This window comes from Lagopus leucura, unplaced genomic scaffold (assembly GCF_019238085.1).
Source record: "Lagopus leucura isolate 7727_CA_CO unplaced genomic scaffold, USGS_WTPT01 63741-0_obj-0_obj, whole genome shotgun sequence".
NCBI classification, from domain to species: Eukaryota; Metazoa; Chordata; class Aves; order Galliformes; family Phasianidae; genus Lagopus; species Lagopus leucura.
The window spans coordinates 1-20145 of record NW_024963781.1 but is presented as its reverse complement, the minus strand read 5'-3'; the positions used below and the strand labels follow the sequence as shown (position 1 = coordinate 20145).

Genomic DNA, 20145 nt, shown 5'->3' with positions numbered 1-20145 from the left:
GTGATTAATATGTTACAATGAAATGAACATTGTGTCAAAACAGAAGGAATGAACTTCATTGGAGGGACACACACACACACAAAAGTGCCTATATAATATAGAATTATACATTGTAACATAAAAGACAAAAATATGGTTTGATTTTCTTATGTAAATTTCTGGACAATAGCGCTATGTATTGATTATTGATTTCATCTTTTGTTCCCATTACTTGTTGAAGTACCATATTTCCATTTAACTATTTGGCTTGGTGAGTTCCACTCCCTCCTTTAAAGATACCCAGTAAAAACAAGAGATCATTATTAGCTGCCGTCTTGCTCTTGCTCTTGGCATCTTGATGCTTAATTTTTCAGGTTCACTTATTGACTTACTCTCTGTCATCTACTGGTCATGAACCAGTTTGAAGGCAAACTATAGATCTTGACACCACTTTGTATACTCTGCACTCAAATCAACCACATGGCACATATTTTAGAGGCCTTAACAGCTACGCATCTGTTTTTGTTCCTTCTTTGTCCATTAGATATCTCTATTACCTTGTTGATGTGACCCGTTTGATAAATTTTTTTGCCTTTACAATTACGTTATGTTCTATTGTGGATATTTGATCAATTATGATTTTTTTTTTTTTTGCTAATCTTGCAACCTTTGCCCGAAGCACTGGCTTTCAGATGAAAAACTACATAGTTTCATAAGTACTATACAGTGTCTTTGAAGTTTGGGAATCTTAGATCCATAGTTACTTAACAATGGTATATTTTACCACTAATATTTTTTCAATATCTTTTAAAAAGAAATGCTAAGCCCCCTAACATCCACAGCTGGATTTCCTTTGTCCTTACTTAAAGAAATAAGGAAGTGATGCTTTGTAAACTGATGAGAGACATGTGAAATGGTTCTAGTGACCCTTCTGAGAATGGCTGGCTCTGCTCATTCTTATGTCTACAAGCTGGAGCTCAAACTTCTCAGAGATCAGAACACTACCACAATACATCTCAAAGCTGGACATGAATGTAACCCTTTTTGCATGAGAAAATCTAACTAAAGCTGAGATTTGGATTCCAAGGGAAAATTAAATGCCAAAGAAAGCAAAATTTTCAAGCTTCAGACTTGTTTAGACTGACAGGATTCTGATTGATAGTTTGAGTTGGCTCCAGGAATTATGGCATTTAAATGCAACTAAGCCTCAAGCTGGAGGTTTACTGGACTGCTGCCTCATATCTCTCTTCCATGCATCCGCATCAGGATTAGTCTTTCTTCAGGAATTTCTATTTCAGCTGTTTGTAATTAATCCTTGGACATGGAGAAAAACAGTGTATCTGTTGAGTGCAAGAAGACAAACTGGACTCCCTAAGCACAGTGATCCAAATTTACATGCTTAAACTCAGCTTGAGTGAAAAGCATTTGAAGTTCAAATTGCCTTGGAATTAATTGCAGAAGACAGAAAGATTGAATAACAAGCAAAGCAGGTCAGGTAAATAACTGCCTAACAAAGGTCAGAAAAATGTGAGGGCTGTTGATACCTGAGTTTAGAGAACTTATGATTGTAGTTCCACCTGGGGACTTGAAGAAACCATCCAAATAGAGAACAAAATGCAGGAAAGAAATATAAAAAATAAGTATATTTAAAAAAGGGGGGTTAGGGCGGATAGGGGGAGAGAATAGAGTCATTCAGGTAAATAATAGCACTTTTTTGTATTTATATGATACCTTCCATCCCATAGGCTCCCACAGCAGCTGGCAAATTTAACAAATTGAGAGCCTCGTAACCACGTAACAAAATTATTTTATCTGTCTCTTATAGCATTTCCACTGAAACAAAGAGCAGCAGTTTAACAAGGTAGATCTACTATGGTGTACAACACAGTTAATTAAAGCTATACTGAGGATAAAATTATCAGTAGCTGGAATGGATGCTGAAATCTGGATTGAGCAGCTGTTGGAAAGAGTATTTCTCCAGTTAGCAACGGTGTTGAAGCCTTATCTCAGATCTTGCAGTCCTACCATGCCCAGGGCAGGCATTCTCATGAGTGCTCCTCAGGGCAGCTGCTTCCGTGCGAGGTACCTTCCCAGCTTGTAGGCTCTCTCATGGCAAAGTTTTGTTGTTGTATTCCCTGGACAGAGATAGACTGTAAAGATCCAGGCAGAAAGGCTGGCTCAGAAGTTGATCAAGAGGCATCGTACACTCCAACTTTGAGATGTATCTGCATCAAGCTCATCTGTCTTGCACTGTGGACAGCAAACAGGCAATGTGAAGAGGTTCAAAGTCATTTCACAGAATAAATAAATAATCCAAAACCACCTCTAGTTTTGCTGTTGAAACAAGAGGAAGGTATGTTGTCAAAAACAAAGAGATAATTTGCAATCATGTTCATTTCTGAATGGTGCAAGGACATGTTAAGAAACATGTTTTGGTGAATATGTCATGAGAAAAGAATTATATAACAATGAGCAGAACTGACTAATTCAGCAGTCCATGTTTTCTACGGGTTATTCTTCCAGAGGTTTTAAATAGCCACAGATGGATTTGGGAATTCATCTTCTGACTGTTATAAGCTAGAGTGTAAACAATCAAAGTCATCCTACTGTGATTCTGACATTTCTGAGAAGTCAGACATACTTCACATGGCACCAGAAACATCTTAATTGCAAAGAAAAATGAAAGAATTAGCATGGCCTGGCCACCTTCTCGTACTAAAGAACGAATGTTAGAAGCTCAGGGCTTGGAAAACTTCTCAAGAAATTGCATGGTTTAGACTGAGCCACAGATTAGAATATGCATCTCATTGTTTGCACAGAAGGTATAAAGAAGAAAACAACGTGTTAGTGCTTGTCTAGGACACATCTGACCACCCAAACAGAAAAAATGTAAAGAAGTACAAACTTGACTCTTTTCTATCCCACTAACAGAGGGCACATGGCATTAGCCAATTGCAAAATTTAATTATGCATTTTCCTTTTCTTCCTATTCTGCCTGTGCCAAATCCATGGAAGCCATTGCCTGCTGCCAATCAGAGAGAGAAACTGGAGGTAAATAAGATAGTGGTCGCTGCTGGAACAGGGGCCCCAGCACAATTTTCATTTCTTTCTTCCAACCTTCTTCCCCTTATCCCACAAGGTTGTACTGTGTCTATCTCCTCATTCTGCCAGCAGAAACGGGTTACCAGAACTCAGACACCAATTTTCCTGCCAGCTTTATCACTTCCTGCAATCCTTTCCAAGAAAAGAACAACAGTGCCAAAATCCAGTCCCAATCTTTTGTTCTTCAGGTGAGGACAAAGGATCTTCAGTCACATTTTATGGTCTTCACAGCCACTGAAGTCCCTAACTTCCAGGAGAGCAATATCAGCACCAACGCAAAGTATCAATTTGTGAAGTAAAATATTACCAGCTTTTTGACAAAGCTGTAATATTTTCACTTTTAGCTCATTTTGATTGAGAAACATTTTATCATAGCAGAACTCTGCACAGAAAAAAATGCATTTTGCTTTATGACTAGATTCAATCTGGACCAATTCAATCAAAATTTTTCTCCAACAGCTTAATTTAAGAAAAAGATCAAAAAAAAAAACACATAAAAGTTACAAATTTTGCTGTCAATGTCATGGCAGTGACAGATTTTTTTGTTGTTGTTGCTGAACCATTATCTTCCATACTGAATTTTTCCATTTCTGGTCAAAGGTGACTTGTTTCTATAAACAGAAACAACAGAAGCGTTTTCACACTTCAAATGTTTTAAAACAAAATTGTTTTGTGTAAAAAGCAGGCTTGGAGAATTTCATCCTTGAAGGTTAATGCATCAGAGTCCCGTATCAGTGCTGATAAGGGCTCTAGATAATGACTTTTAAAAAAGAAATCCAGTCCTTGTATTGCTTTCCTAATTCAAACATGGTTTCAAAAAGAGATACGTGCAATAAGGAAGTCCTTATAGGTCTTCAATTTCTGCGTACCAAGGGAAGGAAGGATATACATGAATATAATAGCAATAATAGTTCTGTCCTTGAAGAGAGAAAGGTACAGCTATGAATACCCAGAAGGAATACACATTTGACAACTGCTGTGCTACTGCTTGGACATCCCAGCCCAGAACACTTAGCAGAAAATGCTCTGCGCTGTTATGCATCTGCTCCAGGGAATCCAGTACGCCAGCTAACACAACTACAACCACCCTGGAGACGCAGTGAAACATTGGCCTTGCTCTGTGCAGCGTGCTTGTGAGTAATGGCCCGCCGTGTCCTAAATGCAGCACGTTGCAGGGTATGGTAATGAAAGAGCATCGAAAGTGACCTTCCTGAGCTACGCCTTGGCAAATAGTATTTCACTGACCATACATCAACTCTAGCTTTGCAAGCCCTTTCGTCACAGCCAATTCTCAAACTTAACAATGGGAACTAAAATCCAGATTCCCGTTAAAATTAACGGTATGAGATACGCAATAAATTTCAGAACTTCTCAACATGTGTTGTGAAGCAAAACCCACAAATATATAACAACCTCCTCATCCATCTTGGATACAATATTTCTGCGTTTTAAGTTGGTCTTCACATAAAAATATCCTCAAATAAAGGTGGAACCAGAGTAAAATGGCAGTTAAATGATACATTCAATTAAGATATTGCTTAGAGTCTTCAGTCTTGAATATCTTCAAGACTTAGTGGCAAATACAGACAACATTGTTGATTTTTACCTCGGAAAATGAAATTAACAGTGTGCTGTAACTGAATTAGATGCATCCTAATGATTTTGCCCTGAAGTGAGAAAAAATTTGGATTTCATCTCTGCTCTCAAAGTAAGCCATCACTAGTATCTTTGGGTGACAATTTGACAGAAGAATTTGGCAGGTTTTCACACCAAGTGCTTAAATTAAATGAAAGCAAACTCAGGATATCTCATCTTTCTTTCAACAAGATCTTCTGTGATTTCATCTTCATGAGATTCAATACTACTCAATTGGAAAAAGGGAAAAAGAAAGAAATATTTTAGAATCACAGAATGATTTAAATCATCTAGCTCCAACAGCCATGGGCAGGGGCACCTTGCACTATGTCAGGCTGCTCAAAGCTGCATCCAGTCTGACCTCGAATGCTTCCAGGGATGGGGATGTCATATCTTCTCTGTTCTGTGCTCCTGTTCCAGTGCCTTACTGCTCTCACAGTCAGGAATTTCTTCGAAACATCTAATCTAAGCCTAATCTCTTGCAGTTTAAAATCATTATACATTGTCTTATTGCTGCACTCTACACATAAAGGCTCCCATATGGAAAAAGAAATTACATTTATATGCACAAACTCATGCATAAGCAGCATAAATCTCACACAGTATCTACAGGATAGTTGATAGAAAGTATGTACTGATCAGGGAGGAAAGCTCCATGTCTTTTTCTTCTTTTAGATAAATCTTATTTTATTTATTTTATTTTATTTTATTTTTAAATTTTAGCCATATAAAAGCACACTTCAACCACATTAGCATAGTTAATAGCTAAAGTCACTTTTTTTTTCAGAAGAGATAAAAATAAAGAGCTACTCAAAATCCTGTTCTTCCATTCACTATGCAATTTCAGTTCTGCAATCTCTTCTGTGTCACTGTCTGGTTTTCATTTCCGAGTTTCTCTTGCAGTAATGCAACATGAATTTCTGTAATCCCTGTTCCATCTGGTATAGAAGGCACTTGGGCGCACCTACCTTCATCAACAAAATAGGTATTACTAAAAATCCAGCACTTCAATAACATAAAAAAGTGTAACATAAAACCACTTCCCTAATAGAAAATATTTAAGATGAAACCTGCCTTCAGATGTTAAACAAGGAGCCTAGCTATGCTGACAAAAGTTCAGTATTTTGTATGGTGTCTATTCTTTGCAGAAATTTGTGAACCTAGTGGTGCTCACTGTGCTATTCAAACCCTGAAAAAGAAAAACAAAACAAAACAAAACAAAAAACAAACAGTATGCTTTCTGAGCTGGCTTCCTGATATATTTCAGAGTGCACTCTCTTAATGTGAGTAGGGAGCAGCAAAAGCAAGAAAGTGTACAAGCACCAAAACTGCCACTGGTTTGGTTGAATCGCACATGGCTGCATTTCAGGCCTGACAGAGCAAACCGGTACAGGAATTATAAAAGATCGAAGTTACTAGCTGCAGTTTAGAGGGAGAAGTACAGCGCATAGAAACGGAAAGACTTGCTGAGTATCTCAAAGGAGGATGGCACGCAGGTGTCAGGGCTACCAGCTGGGGTCCTCCTTCCCATTCCTACAAGCATAAGCAAGAGCAGCTATTACAAGAGCTTCTTTCCCGTGGTTCTCATGGAAATAGAAACACAAAAGGGCACATCCCCTGAAAAGGAGATAATGCTTCACTTCTTCTACGAATAACTTACCAAAAAAAAAAAACAACAAAAAAAAAACAAACCTTGAAAAAATTATTTTTTTCCCCCATTACAGCAAATACAGGATAGCCAGAGTGTGAAATCAGTGCTAGGCGACTTCAGGGAGATAGGCTTTTCCTCAACGCTCAGAACTGCAAAGGAGAGAGAAGCATATGAAATAAGATGTTAAAAAAGAAGAACGAAAGGATATTTTCGTAGTGAGACATAGCCTCTTACAAGGGGCAACTTTAAGGACTATTTCAAGGTTCATATATCTTCTAAATTTTATATATATATATTTAAAATCACGTGTTTATAAATAAATGTTAATGAAAATTTTGAATTAAGTTCTAAACTGGTCAGGTTGCATGCCTACAACTTCTGGGACTGCCTACTTTTGTGTGCATCTACACATTTTGATTTAAAAAACGTTTTAATTAAAAAAACAAAACATTCCCTAATATAGTGAACAATTTTCATTGATGAAATTAAGTGCCCCTTTACCGGTTGCTTCTTCTGGCAACTCTAATTTCGAACTCTTCATCTGAGAGCTCAGCTCAGCAGAAGGCAGGTGTACAGAAGACATCATGTTAGGCTGCAAAATACATTTTGCTACAATTAAGTTCAAGAAATGCAACTAGACAGGATAACATTGGTGTAGTAGTTCTCTTAGTTGTTTTGAGCTTTTCCTGAGTCTTCTACATGTTTTTCTTCTCTTACTCCCAAATGCTGAAAAAAAAACCAAACAACTCTCCACTCTCCATCTCCCCCCTGCCAAAAAACATAAAATAAATATTTCCTTGGCAGAGGTATAATTTGGCAGCAAGACCTTTGAGGCTGATATACTTCAGCAACAGTTCTGCTACTACCCAAAATTTAGATGCAGGAAAATAAATAAATAAATAAATAAAAATAATAAAAAAAAAAATGAGTAGAGCAAAGAGAAATCAAAAATTTGTAGATGGAGCAGAGCCAGTTCTCCCTTGTCTGCTCCATCAGTCAGAAGGGTGTATCATCAGCATTCCAGGACGGACTGCAATCATTCACTTTTATAACTAGAATAAAAGAAGAATTTAGCATAAATTCCACAGGAACCAGAGCTGTTCACATAATGCAGATTGCTTAGGCAGACAGCATTTGTTTGCAGGTTCTTGGGTACTTTCAACGGTGTAGCACTTGACTACTCCATTAACTTCATAATTGCATCTCTGTCAAGAAACAGCAGTCAAAGAAACAGATGAAGAACCTTCAAACAACATCATAGCAATGGTGTAGCATTATATTCCCAGGAGGAAAAAAATTCCAGACCTCAGCAGGTTAGATTGCCGTGACTTTTTCATTGTTACTAAAACAAACAAACAAAACCTAAATTAACTGAAACATCCCTACGCCCATCTCAATCCAGTTAAATCAAATAGCGGTAAATTGCGATTTGGTGCAAGATGCAGGAGAGACACTAAGCCTCTGTTCGACAAATTCAGTGTTTTTTTCTCCTGTCAGTTCTTCCCGTAGTCGTCAAGACTAGAGTAAAAATCACTCCTCTGTTTACCTCATGGAATCATGATTTACTATTCTATCACAAGCTTCTTGTGTAAGTTTTAGGGTAGTGAGAGCAGAGGTTGGTCAACGGCACTGATCTTCACACCTGTGTTCAAAACACAACCATACTCTTTTATTCACATTGCTGATGAGAAATATTTTTGGACAGAAATCACTGTTAGCTCTTACTTCAAGAGTACTTGTCCTTTTTTTTTCTAACTTTTTCTCTCAGCTCACTTTTTTCCACACCTAAACCAGCAAACATTTCTCCAGTCTATTACTAATGAGATCTGCTCCAATTCTGTTTCACACAGAAAGTGCAGGGGGAGGAGGGTCTGGGTGAGCTGACACTACAGAAGGAAAGGAATAGGTTAGGCTAAAAAAAATGGCTGTGCTAATCTTGCCTCTTCCTCCGGTTTTTCTTATCTTAAACGGCTCACATCTTTGTACTTTTTCACAGTTAAACATCTTTCTTACAATTCTGCCAAAATTCTGCAGCTGTGCAGTATCAAAACTAGATTTTGGACCATGGACAGCTGAATTCTTTGGAGGAGAGTCACAGCTCCTCAAAACATAACTAGAAAAAACTGAAGCATCAGCGCTGCCAGAAGGCCAAGCCTTTTAAGAACTAGACAGAGAAAGGCTCTCAGACAAAGGGGAGGAAGGAGTGAAAAAAAGTAGATAAATGATCAGTTGCACTGGAGATCCAAAGATAGAAAAGAATGCAGTTACAGAAGAACACTCATAAGGAAAACATGTAGAATGCAAAGCAATTTGTATGATTACAGTAAAGAAACCTGAGGTGAGCAGTGGTGTGGCAAAGAACTTGAAGGACAGAGGAGAAAGTAGCAGATCAAACAAAAGTAGATGAATCCTTCTCACATTTGGAATGTAACCTCTTTGTATGTCTTTTATTGCTACTCTTCGAAGAGCAACTGCCTCTGACATGAATCTGCCAAAAGGCTTTTATTTAGAGTTTCATATGTATTTCTTTTAAAAGGCCCTATATCTCCCTCGTACCTGAGAACATTGGCCCTTGAAATATTCCTATATATCTGTAAGCTCAATATTTTCATCGGCCAAATGGTACTTAACCACACTGATGATAGCTGAGGATATAGTCTGGTGCGACCAAAACTCTGTAAGCAACCAAAAAATTTGAGTGACAAGTGACAAGATTTGCTAAAAGGAGAGTTGACCAGAATGTTTCAGGCTCTCTAGTTCCCAGCAACAGCATATGGTGATGAAACGTGTTCTTGCATTGGCATCCTGCTAATCCTGCCTGGGTTCTGCACCTGTGGTGGGAATGCCTCTCAGGAAACAGAGAGTCAACAGTGCCTCACAGCATCACCAGCTTCTACTATGTGAATAATGTGAGCTGCTCACACATTTGCTCTTTCTTTTTTTTTTTTTTTTTAAACCGTTTATCCAGGTCTCCTTTTTAATGGATATTCACATACCACAGCCTGCAGGACACGGACTTGCTGCAGGTCCTTTTAATTCTGCTTCCACTCTCTGCTCTTGGCTGCAGCTTGTGTTTCGTTCCCTCCACAGAAGCAGTTCCTACCAGAAACACGTGGTCAGAAAAGGCTGCTCTGGAGACTAATGAATGAGTTCCAACAGTCCTCCCCCAGGAGGGTTCAGCCTCCCAGTGACCAGAAATCTTATTCCAGGGCTGAGTGCCTGCTGGGAGATGTTTTACACTACAGAAAAATACTGGTGAGTCCCTAAAGCTTCTTTTCCACAGTGTGGGAAATACATGCCCTGGAGCCCAAGGAGCTTAACCCATGAGTCACCTGGCTTGGCTTTGGAGACAAGAATAAAACAAAAAGCATCATGTTGATTCATTAAAGTCAAAGTTTAAACTTGGAATTATTGAGTATGAAAGAAAGCAAGAAAAGAAAAACATAGACAGCACACTATTTATAGAGAACCTAATTCCAATCTGTCCTTCTAGCTTGAACAGGGCTTCTCTGAGACATACCTTGGACAAGGAAAACAAGCGATGATCCACATCCTATCTCCAGCATTTATCTTGCCTGCCAGAGATGATCTCTGGCTTTGTCCGCCCTCAGAGCTGAGACAGAAGGCCCTAGACCCATTTTGCTCCCAGGCACTGTCTTTCAGAGCTGGAGTCCCAGAACAACAGGCATGTAGATCCAAACAGCTCTGGGATATGTTACCTGAGATGCAGCTGCATCTTCTCCCTGCTTTTTGTTTCAATGTACTTTTGAGTGCTTTCAAATGCGCTTCAGACCTCCCAGATCCTCTCTTGGTTTAACAGAAACATGGCATGGCATCATGCAAAACAACTGTAACTTTATCCTTGTACAAACTTGTTTTTATTTCGTTTAAGCGGTCTTCTTGAAGGCTTGACATCGTGAGGAACATTATAGCACTTCACAAACTATACATCAAAGGATTAACTACATAAACATTTTGTTAAATTTGGTGTCACTATTTCATCATTAACCAACTGTAACTGCACATTTTATTACTAATATTAATTATTAGTCTTGACAGGTTTGCCCCTTATAGTGATTTCTACAGACCTTACGCGAGCATTTCCTCACCTCTGATCACCTCTGTCTTTGTGACACTCATGGATAATTGCTGGCTTTCTCCACGGGGTTTCTTAATCCTTCTATCTGATACCCCCAGCAGCTCTACCTCCATCTAATTGGTAGGGTCGCAGCTGGAGAGGAAAGAAACACGAGTTGAAAAACCATGAATTGCCTCTGGTTATATCATTTCCTAGTGATGTCATACATTCTCACAAAAAGGCTGTAGGCAGAAGGAATCTCAGGCACAACTGAAAGGAGCTTTTAAAGGCAAAGAAGAGGAGATGATAAAGGCAATCCCCGTCTTTCTTCGGTGGAACAATTACAGCCATAATTCCCTGGTTTAACATTTGGCTTGCTAGAAGAGTAAGGTACTACAGTGTCTACTCAAATACAGGGTAGCTTTTCAGCTTTTAAAATTTGTTTTCATGATTATAAAATATTTTTATTTACACGTGGTAACTTGGTACTTATCAACTGGAGTTCCAGAAAACTAATAACTTTATCCTTACAGATGCTGCTATAAAAACATCTCCAGAAAACTAAATTGACTTCAAGATATCAGAGTTAACAGAAGTAGACAACCTTAGCCCAGTGTGTAGATTTAGTTTCATACAATATGTTTTGCCTTGTGTGCTCACACTTATGAACAAATTTATTGAGTAACGGAGGTTTAAAGAAGCACTGATGAGTCTTCCTCCACAGGTTTTGAGAAAAGGAAAGCCGACAGCTATAGAAAAGTGTGAAATCAAAATTCCTGGATGTGAGAACCCCATCTTTCATATTATATGGAAAGCAAAGTATTCATACAAAGAAATGAACATTTCCTGGCTACGAGTTTACTGCGTAGTTTTTTTTATATCACTTTTAAGAACAGATTTTATTTTGTTAAAAAGCAAAAAAGTGTCTGTCTCCATATGTTTTCAATATTAATGGTATAAAACCTAGTTGGATCTTTGGAGTGTTACCACTGTATTAAGCCTCTACTTCCTGAAACATGCTAGCATATATTATCTGACAGATTTACACAACACTTTAAGCCCTCCGGATTCTTGCTTAGTGTACAAAACAAGGAAAGTCTGTTAATAAAGCTAATGCTGTGCTAGTTGTAAAGCCAAGCATAAAATGGTATTATGTTCTTAAAATGGCACTATACTTACCTGCTACTTTGTGCTCACCCGTAGGTCAGAATGTGACAACAAAGCAGCATAACTTATCTGAACAGAATGGATCCGTGATGACCTCACCATGACTGGCTATCAATAATGGCCAACATTTACTTATCCTGTGAAAAGCAGAGAGAAAATGAGTTACAGAGACAGCGCTTGCTTTTCCCAGTGCAAAGTGTCTGCCACCTTATGCTGCTTAAAATAATGCTACTGCTTAGGAGGGACTATTTGGGAGTTGGAATAGATGAGCTCTAAGAGTCCTTTCCAACTCCAGTGATTCTGTTTGCAAAAGACACGACACCTTACGTATCACAGGGTCTGTGACCACTGGAAGCCAGAAGTAAGATGTCAGGTATCCTAGCATAGCAATTGGGCTGCTGCAACCAAGAGAATATGTATGTATCCAAGCATTAATGGCATGTTCTTGTTCATGAATGGGCAAATCTTCAGTTTGCTTTAGAAGCCCAGATGCAAATGAAGGATAAACTGGCTCTAAGTTTATTCTATCTGAAAGCATATTAACATGTTGGAAATTCTTTTAATTAATTTTTGCACCCATACTTGATTGGGTAAAAAATTTTTTCCTCAAAATGCTCTCTTTAACCACTTTCTCAGAGCTGCCTTCCCAAGTATATTCATTTAAGTTTCTGTATTTAATCTGTAATTATTTTTCTCCATTTCCTAACCTGACTAGGAATTTAAAACACCTCATACTGCTTCTTAGCTGTAAATTTTAAAGACAATAACGCCACAGAGAAAAGTAATGTCGTATTGCCGAGAAGCATTAATAATATTCAATACTCAAAGCTTTGCTAAAAAGATTTCAAAAAAGGACTAAATGTGTCTTAAATAAGAGCTTTCTTCTGGGCTTATTTAAAATAAAAACTCATTTTCAGCAACATTTTTTTTTCCAGGAAAACAGGTTACACTGTAAAAGATCTGTATTAATACAGATACACTCAAAAAAATCTATCTATCGCTTCAACATGGCTTGTGCATAAATCAGTGTATTTCATTTTGCTGAATAGACCCTCATTATCCAGTTTTTTGGCAGTTAAAAAAAAAAAAAAAAAAAAAAAAAGGAGATAGGAGACAGGAGACAACCACTCCCTGTTGATATCTGCTCTCATCCAAGTAAAACATTACCAGTTTCTCACTGCCTAAACTGCTTGGCGTATGGGAGTTGCACAAGCAGGTGATTCATGAGAAAGTTATTTCAGTAAACATCTTAAAAAGGTATTTTTTAAAAAATACTCCTTTTCCCCTCGCCTACCCCTCTGATGCATTTACAGAAAATCTGGGTAAATACTGAAGTTACAAAGTGCTTTGAGATATCTGGGGCTAGCTTATTTTTGAGGTCCCTTCCAACCCAGGACATTCTAGATTCATCTATGGTTTCAGTAATTCAGATCAATTTATGAATGCGCTTTATCAACTTTGACATACTAATAGATCCTGAGATGGAATATATTTCTATTTAAATTATTGATTTTTGAGGACTTTTATTCCTAAACAGAATGAAATTTGAAATATGAGAAAGTCATATCAGCAAAGCTCTGCATTCAAATACCAGACTGTATCGTGCAAGTTAATTCCAAATCCTATTAACTCTCACAATAGCCCCTTCAGACTGAGATTTTGGCTGTGTGCATCAGGTGGGTATAATTACTGTTCTTCTAGATAATCTCTTATTAACACTTTCTGCTTATGCTTCAAAGTAAAGAACATTTCTCCACCCAGGCTACTACTCAGCCATATAACTGCAATTTCCTGGAGATGAGATTTTTCTATATTGCCCTATAGATCCAAGAAATACTTTAATTTCTCAATTACATCCTGAATGTGCAAACATAAGGGGCACCAGGCGGATGCAAAATAATTCCCACAAAGTAAAGAAGAAACTTTGTCATCTCAAAAAGAAAAAACAAAACAAAAAACCATTATCCTAGAACAAAAACGTTTGAAGAGATGGGTATCTTGAATTCTTTGTCTCTACTGTGCTACAAAATGATATAAAATCTAAATAAATTTGGGAGTTTACTGATGCCTACTGTCCTCTTCTGCATTAGTGCCCAGTTTGTTTTTTTTCCATTATATTTCCTTGTTTGTACAAAGTACTCTGATGTGTGTACCGTAAGGATGAAATGAATCCTGCATTTCAACTCAAAGAACATATTTCTGTGAGCAAAATTTAGAGCGCCTACTGAAGGATTCTTGTGGCCCCATTTTTATCTCCATGATATAAATGAGCTGCGTCAGTACTGCACAGAAATTTCTATGACTGAGCTGTAGCTAGAGTATCGCCAAGTAAAACCTGTCAATGGTATCTACAACAGCTAAACTAAATCTATCGACTATTCGGAAGCATCTGCTGGGCTCTAAAAAGCAGAAAACGACATAGATCTTAATCAGATCAGACACCAGATTCTCTCAACTCTATCTCAAAGTCTATCTGATTTCATGCTTCTTTATAAAATCAATTAAGATCATAAGTAGTCAAGATATTCTGTCTGGGAACCCCAAAAGGCATCTATGGAAAACAGCACTATTTTTAAAAGACCGTACCTATAAAACTATGCCACGAATGACTTCCTCTGATCATTCAAAGTGACACAATCAATTGTACCAGCCGCAGGGCATTTCCCGCATGTCTAAAAGCTCTGTTTTCATAGGGGCATCTTGGCCTCTTTTACAAGGGGAGAGGTGTCATTCACAAATCCATCCCCAGTGCCACCTTTTCCAAGAAATGCACTTACATTTCACTGCAGAAGAGCTCAGCCTCCTCAGAGCTGAGAGCCAAAGCATCTCAAGTGCAGTGAGTCATTTGCTACACTGAAATCCAGCACGAAACACACAGTTAATTAGTAGAGATAACTAGTGACTACAACATGCCAGATGTGGAATACTTAAGCTACAAAATTTTGTCGCTTTACAGTAGTTATTTCACTTTCCAGGCAACTTAGAAATGTGAGAGAATGTTTATGGAAAACTGGATCATTCATTCAAGCATGAGTTTCCAAATGAAGTTTATTGTAAGGAAGTTACGTATAGTTTATTCTATCAAGCTTTTCATTTACATCTGGACTCAGCAAAGCACTTTGGCATGATGCGTTTGAGCTCAAGATGTACTTCAGAGAATACATAACTAGAAATATCAATTTTAGACAAACAGGACTGACATTATCAAGAACGGAAAGAATTTGTAAAGATTTTTGCTCCCTGCAAAAAATGTGCATGTATCTTTTCTCCTACAGACAATCATTGTTGGCTGAAAACATTTACTTCTATTTCATCCTAAGTTTTGTTCCAGTTGCCATGCATGTGTTCTGAAGAGCACTCAGCTTACCTGAATAAGTACTTCTATAACAAATAATCGATTTTTACCTTGAGTTCAGTTTTACAGCGTAGATCTACCCACTGTTTTTAAGCTTATTCACTTATGATCTGTTGTGCTCTCTTCCTTTGTGATTTACAGATTCTCTTTGGGAAGGGCACAAAGAAGGTACTTTAACACTCACTAGCCTTAAATTACCAGTAATTTACGTAGCCCTGTCTCGTGGCTCTTCTGAAATCTTCCTCATACTGAAACTGCAATCAGAGCTTCTTATCCAGTGTAGTATCTTGCTCTTGATAACAACTACTAACTCTCTTAAAGGACACACACTAGAACATATAAAGAAGAGCCACAGAAAAAGCTTAATTCCCTATAGAAAAATTTTTAGCTCATTAGTTAGGTGATTTAGATCTCCTCTCATATTCAGGTCTTCCTTTGTCTTTTACATAGAAGCAGCTGAAGTCCACAGCGTTCCACATCCCACACTCTAGGTGGGTGCTGGTTATGGGTGGGTGTCTGCTGGTTATGATTTCACTTCTATCCATTCCAGGAAAGCGGCAATCACACAAATCTTATATTTCTTGAAGCTTGTTCACTGTTACTCTGTCCTGTCCCGGTACAAAGCGCTAAAACCTCCATTTATTACACTGATTTACTACTGGGAAGTGGCCTTAATCAAACTTTTCAAACTAACAAAAACCTAAAGCTCATGAGTTGGGATCACATAAGAAAGATGATGCCTTTTTGCCAATAGGCCCCTGTGGGTGGGATGAGCACATTGCAATGCTTGATTACTGCCTGAGAACCTGCCTTCAAAAATTGTGCTCACTTCTATGAGGGAACTCACTCATAGCTTCAATTTCTGCCCTGTACAGGACATTACACATTTGGCACGTTGGGTAGAGCCCTAGCCAACCCATGGGCTCCAAGAGTGGGAGGACAGCAAAATTTCCCTTCCACAGATATAGCAAATGTCAAAAGGAATGTTTTAGAAAAAGGAGTCTAAAGAAGCAAGTCTCATTCTGAACACCTGACACTAAATAATTGCATCCACCAAGTCTTCAGCTTCTGAAAGATGGAAGCTATTACTCTTCCAGAGAGCATGCGTGTTATAAGTAAACACTCTGTCTTTCCAAATTACTGATGGTTTCCATGGACTTAGTGAAGAATTTCATCACTTTTTTATTTAAAATCTGAGCTGCTAGGAGACATTTCTATTTAAATATTGATTTCCAATATTTCTCTGAGGAACAGAGATGCGATATAACTGGATTGCCTTTTCATTGAATTTGTAAGAATTTGGTAAATATTTATTCTGGAAAATCTACTTACAACAGTTCTTCAATAAACTTTCATGAGTTTGGTGGATTGCATACCGTACTCATTATCAGAGAACTACATTTACTCACATACCTCATTCACAAAAGCACAAAACTTTGTTTCCAGTCTTCTGCTTTCACTATTTTAGAATCTATGGAGAATTTGAGGTTTGCTATATAACATCCCCATCATGTGCCCAGGCATACATTTAACAATTTTAAAAGCAAAGACAAGACCACTTCCAAAGGGACTGCTCCCTTCAGGGAAAGTGGAAAAACAGCTGTGAATCATAATGCCAGTGGATTTGACATTCGTGATTTGTCCTTTCAACTCAGTTTATTAAAAACAAACATCACCATTTGGCCACTGCAGGGATGCCTCTTAGGAATAAGTGGTTCTAAGTCTAACTTAATCAACAACAGGCTCAGTTGTTCTCAACTGCTGCATAGGATTCAAAAGCCTGGCTTAGTGATAAGAGTACTATCAGGTACTACAAAAATTTCACAACTCCTTCCTGGAATGAGTCCTAAATGTGCATAACATGTTTAGCTAGTAAAAGTTTTCCCAGGGGTTAGCACAAGTTCACTAATAGTCTTAGGATCTCACTTCTAGAGGAAACTGAACCAGATGTTCTCAAGAGATGACTTTAAATGGTGTAACTTTAACATGCTAATCTGTTCAGTGCTGATGCTACAATTGTTATTTGCTGCTACATTCTTGCACGCATAACATCATTTTTTGCATCATCTGCAGTTCTCATCAGGCTACAAATAACTGCAAATAGTGCCTATTAATTAGCCCCTCGTTCATGGATAATGTGAAAATATGAGATCAAAGATAGCTTCAGCAATGGAACAAACTTGTCATCTGCATCAATAGGGGTTGGCTGAAGTGTTTGCAACCAGTCATACAAAGGGTGAATCTTTCCAGCGTCTCATTATGCTAAGAGATAATCCTTGCATTGCCTGTGATGGGGTTTGGTTCAATCTTCTATGCATACGTAAAATAAACCTTGTGAGGAAGTATAAACTGTGCTAAACTTGAAGTTGTTTGCCAACAATTATTTTCCCCTCTGAAGAATGTACATACATGTTATACCTGACCACTGAGCAACTAAGTGTAATTTTTTTAGGTGATAAAACTCTTGCTTTCATGTACACGTACAGCCACTCCCAGATCACACCAGGACACTTCACTGGGTCTCAGGCAGAACCCTTGAAGCTTTTAACCTTTCATAGTCTAGCAAAAAGCCTTTATGCTGCAAATTCAATCAGAAGGTAACTGATTCATTTCAGACTGGAAAGAGAAATGCTACTGTTCAGCTTCAAGTGGGGATAGAGATCTCCTCAGACAACTGAGGGAAGAGGGATTCTTACCTCTAGACAGATTTCTTATTTTGTACCGAGATTCTTCTGGTTCCATTTCTGGCAAGAGCTGTCCTCACTTGTGGTAAGAGGTCAACCATGCAATGTGTGATGAGCAGGTAACACTAAAAAAAATAAAAATAAAAATAAAAAAAAAATACTGCTTTGTCAGTCAACTTCTTTAAGTTGAGTGTTCCATTTTAATTTTGTTTACTTTCAGCAGTCTTCAAAAGTTTGCAATATTACATTAACTCTCAAGAACACAAAGTTATTTCATTTATTTCAGTTACATGGGAAAATAATCAGAATTCTCCCATGACTTTGCTGTTTCTTTTCAGGAAAACCAAAAGCATGTCTCTGAAAGCTCGTACAATAGCAGGGTTTGACTAGAAGAGGATTTCTCAGGAATTTAGTTAGTTTACTGACATCTTACTGTAAGTGGCAATTTCTGGGCAGAAAAAAACCACACTGCTAGGAAGAACTTCAGCACGGAAGAAGAGCCATATACAGCATGCTGAACATTTTCTACAGTGTTTTCCAATTGCGTGAAGACAGGAAATCCATCTGTTTGGATTACGTATTTCGTGGTGAGAAGCAGATTGTATTCACTACTTAAGGAGATGTCATGTTTTTCACACACATCGCAGAAGGAAATGATAGTATTGTCTCTTGTCTCTTGGAGATGGCTTCTCCCAAGCCTCAGGGTTACGTGGATCATCAAAACTTTCCCAGACACTCACTCATTCAGGCAGGTCAGGAGGTGGTTAAAGAAGTGAGAAAGCTGCCTGCAGGCAAGCTGTCAGACTGACACTGCAACCCGTAGGGTTGGACAAATACCTGTTTTGCCTTAGAGAGCAACCTGAGGTCTGATATCCAGCCGCACCCTAGCAAGACAGTCAGTTCTTCCAAGCCCCATGTGGCAACCTGCTTTCCTGCCTTCCTGTTGCTGTCTGAATCAGGGGAAATAAAAGGGTGCGTTGTCTGAACTGGTGAGCAATTCATCACGGTTTCCAGAAAAGTTGATCAACTGAAAAGAAAACAGAAAGATACATTCTCCTGTCCTGTTTTCAGTCCCCTGCAAAAGTGCAGTGATTATTTAATGTACAGAGAGGTGTGGGGAACCTCTAACACGCATGTGAAGTTGCATATCCACAGTTTCAGTGCTTCATATAAAAAAGCATTGTGCATCAAACCATGTGCCATTCAGTAAGACGTTCTTAGATAGGTCAGAACTTGGAAAAAAAAAAAAAAAATTAGGTAAAACATTATCTCAACCATCAAAACCACACAGAGCTACAGTGCAGATAAAAAACAATTTACATACGTATTTAACACTCCTGAAAAGATCAATTTTAGCTAAGAAAAGCATGTTTAAAGATAAAGACGTTGCGAAAGCCTGAAGATTACAGCAAATATTTTGAGTAAGACATCAAAATAGTTATACTCCAAGCAATTTATGTTTTCCTTCAGTTTTATGAGGGTGGCTGGAATGGTGTAAAATATGTAAAATATGCCTGAGGTAATCAAATGTTTTACATCAAGGTTCAAGTGTTTTTCCTACCCCAAGCTGGCAATGGTAACAATAGCAATGTCTAGAACATGGTAGAACTTGCTTTTTTACACGGAGCAATTTCAATTTGTTTGTTTTCCTTCCTGTTAAAAAAGGAACTGAAAGTAGAGTGGCTATTTGAAAGTCTTTTTAGAGAGACGGCTGTGTTACCTGAATGTCTTGAAAAGAAAACTGGGAGGAAGAGAAAGGGTAGAAATAAACATTTTCACAGCATTTTCATAGAGGATTAAACATTCAAAATCAGCAACATTTTAGGAACAACTCATCTTCATCTTTTCAAACTTCTTCAAGGGAAGCAACCATAAGACAGGATGGAATCTGACTTGAACAAAGAAACAAAATTACTTATACTGACTTTGAAAACTCAATTCTGTGAAAGTCTGAGATATTTAACATCATTTCCTGTTACATCTAAGAGAAAAGAAAACAAATCCGGAATCCAAGCTCTGCTCTTCACATAAATTAAAGCTCAAATCACCGAGGGTGTAATGACTTGAAACACTGACAAAATTCAGATCATTTAAAATTATCGTACCTCAAAACATCTTCATGCATCCACCTCACTTTGCACTATCACTTTGGAAACTGTACTGCTGTAAATATGTCCAGCTGATTGTTCACCTTTCTATACAAATCTGAAGTACTTATCTCCCCAAATGCGAACATTACAAAAAAATATACTATTTCCAACCCTTTCACTTCTACAAGAACAGCAGAAGGGATTGTGGTTTTGCTCTGTATTTTCTTACTTGCTATATGTCTGGTTATCAGGGAGACAATATCAAGCACAGTCATTCTTGGAAATTGTTTCAGCCCAGATCAACCTTCTGGGTATCAAACATTTTATGCTCCCTAGCACCTGAGAAAAAGGAAAAGAGAAGGCTCTCCTGTGTTCTCCAGAGCTGCAAAAGGAGAGACTGATGC

General features: G+C 38.0%; 1 long non-coding RNA gene across 2 annotated transcripts; it reads right to left on the bottom strand.

Moving 5' to 3' along the window:
* Nucleotides 1-18878, bottom strand: LOC122191349. Of its 2 annotated transcripts, XR_006182372.1 has the most exons (8): nt 18489-18878; nt 17664-17776; nt 11625-11749; nt 10477-10598; nt 9364-9466; nt 6869-6959; nt 6409-6516; nt 1-2229 (listed from the first exon to the last, which is right to left on the bottom strand). It is a non-coding gene; the product is annotated as an uncharacterized LOC122191349 (long non-coding RNA). The 2 variants fall into 2 exon arrangements; XR_006182373.1 differs by lacking the exon at nt 9364-9466.
* Between the last annotated feature and the right edge of the window lie 1267 nt (nt 18879-20145).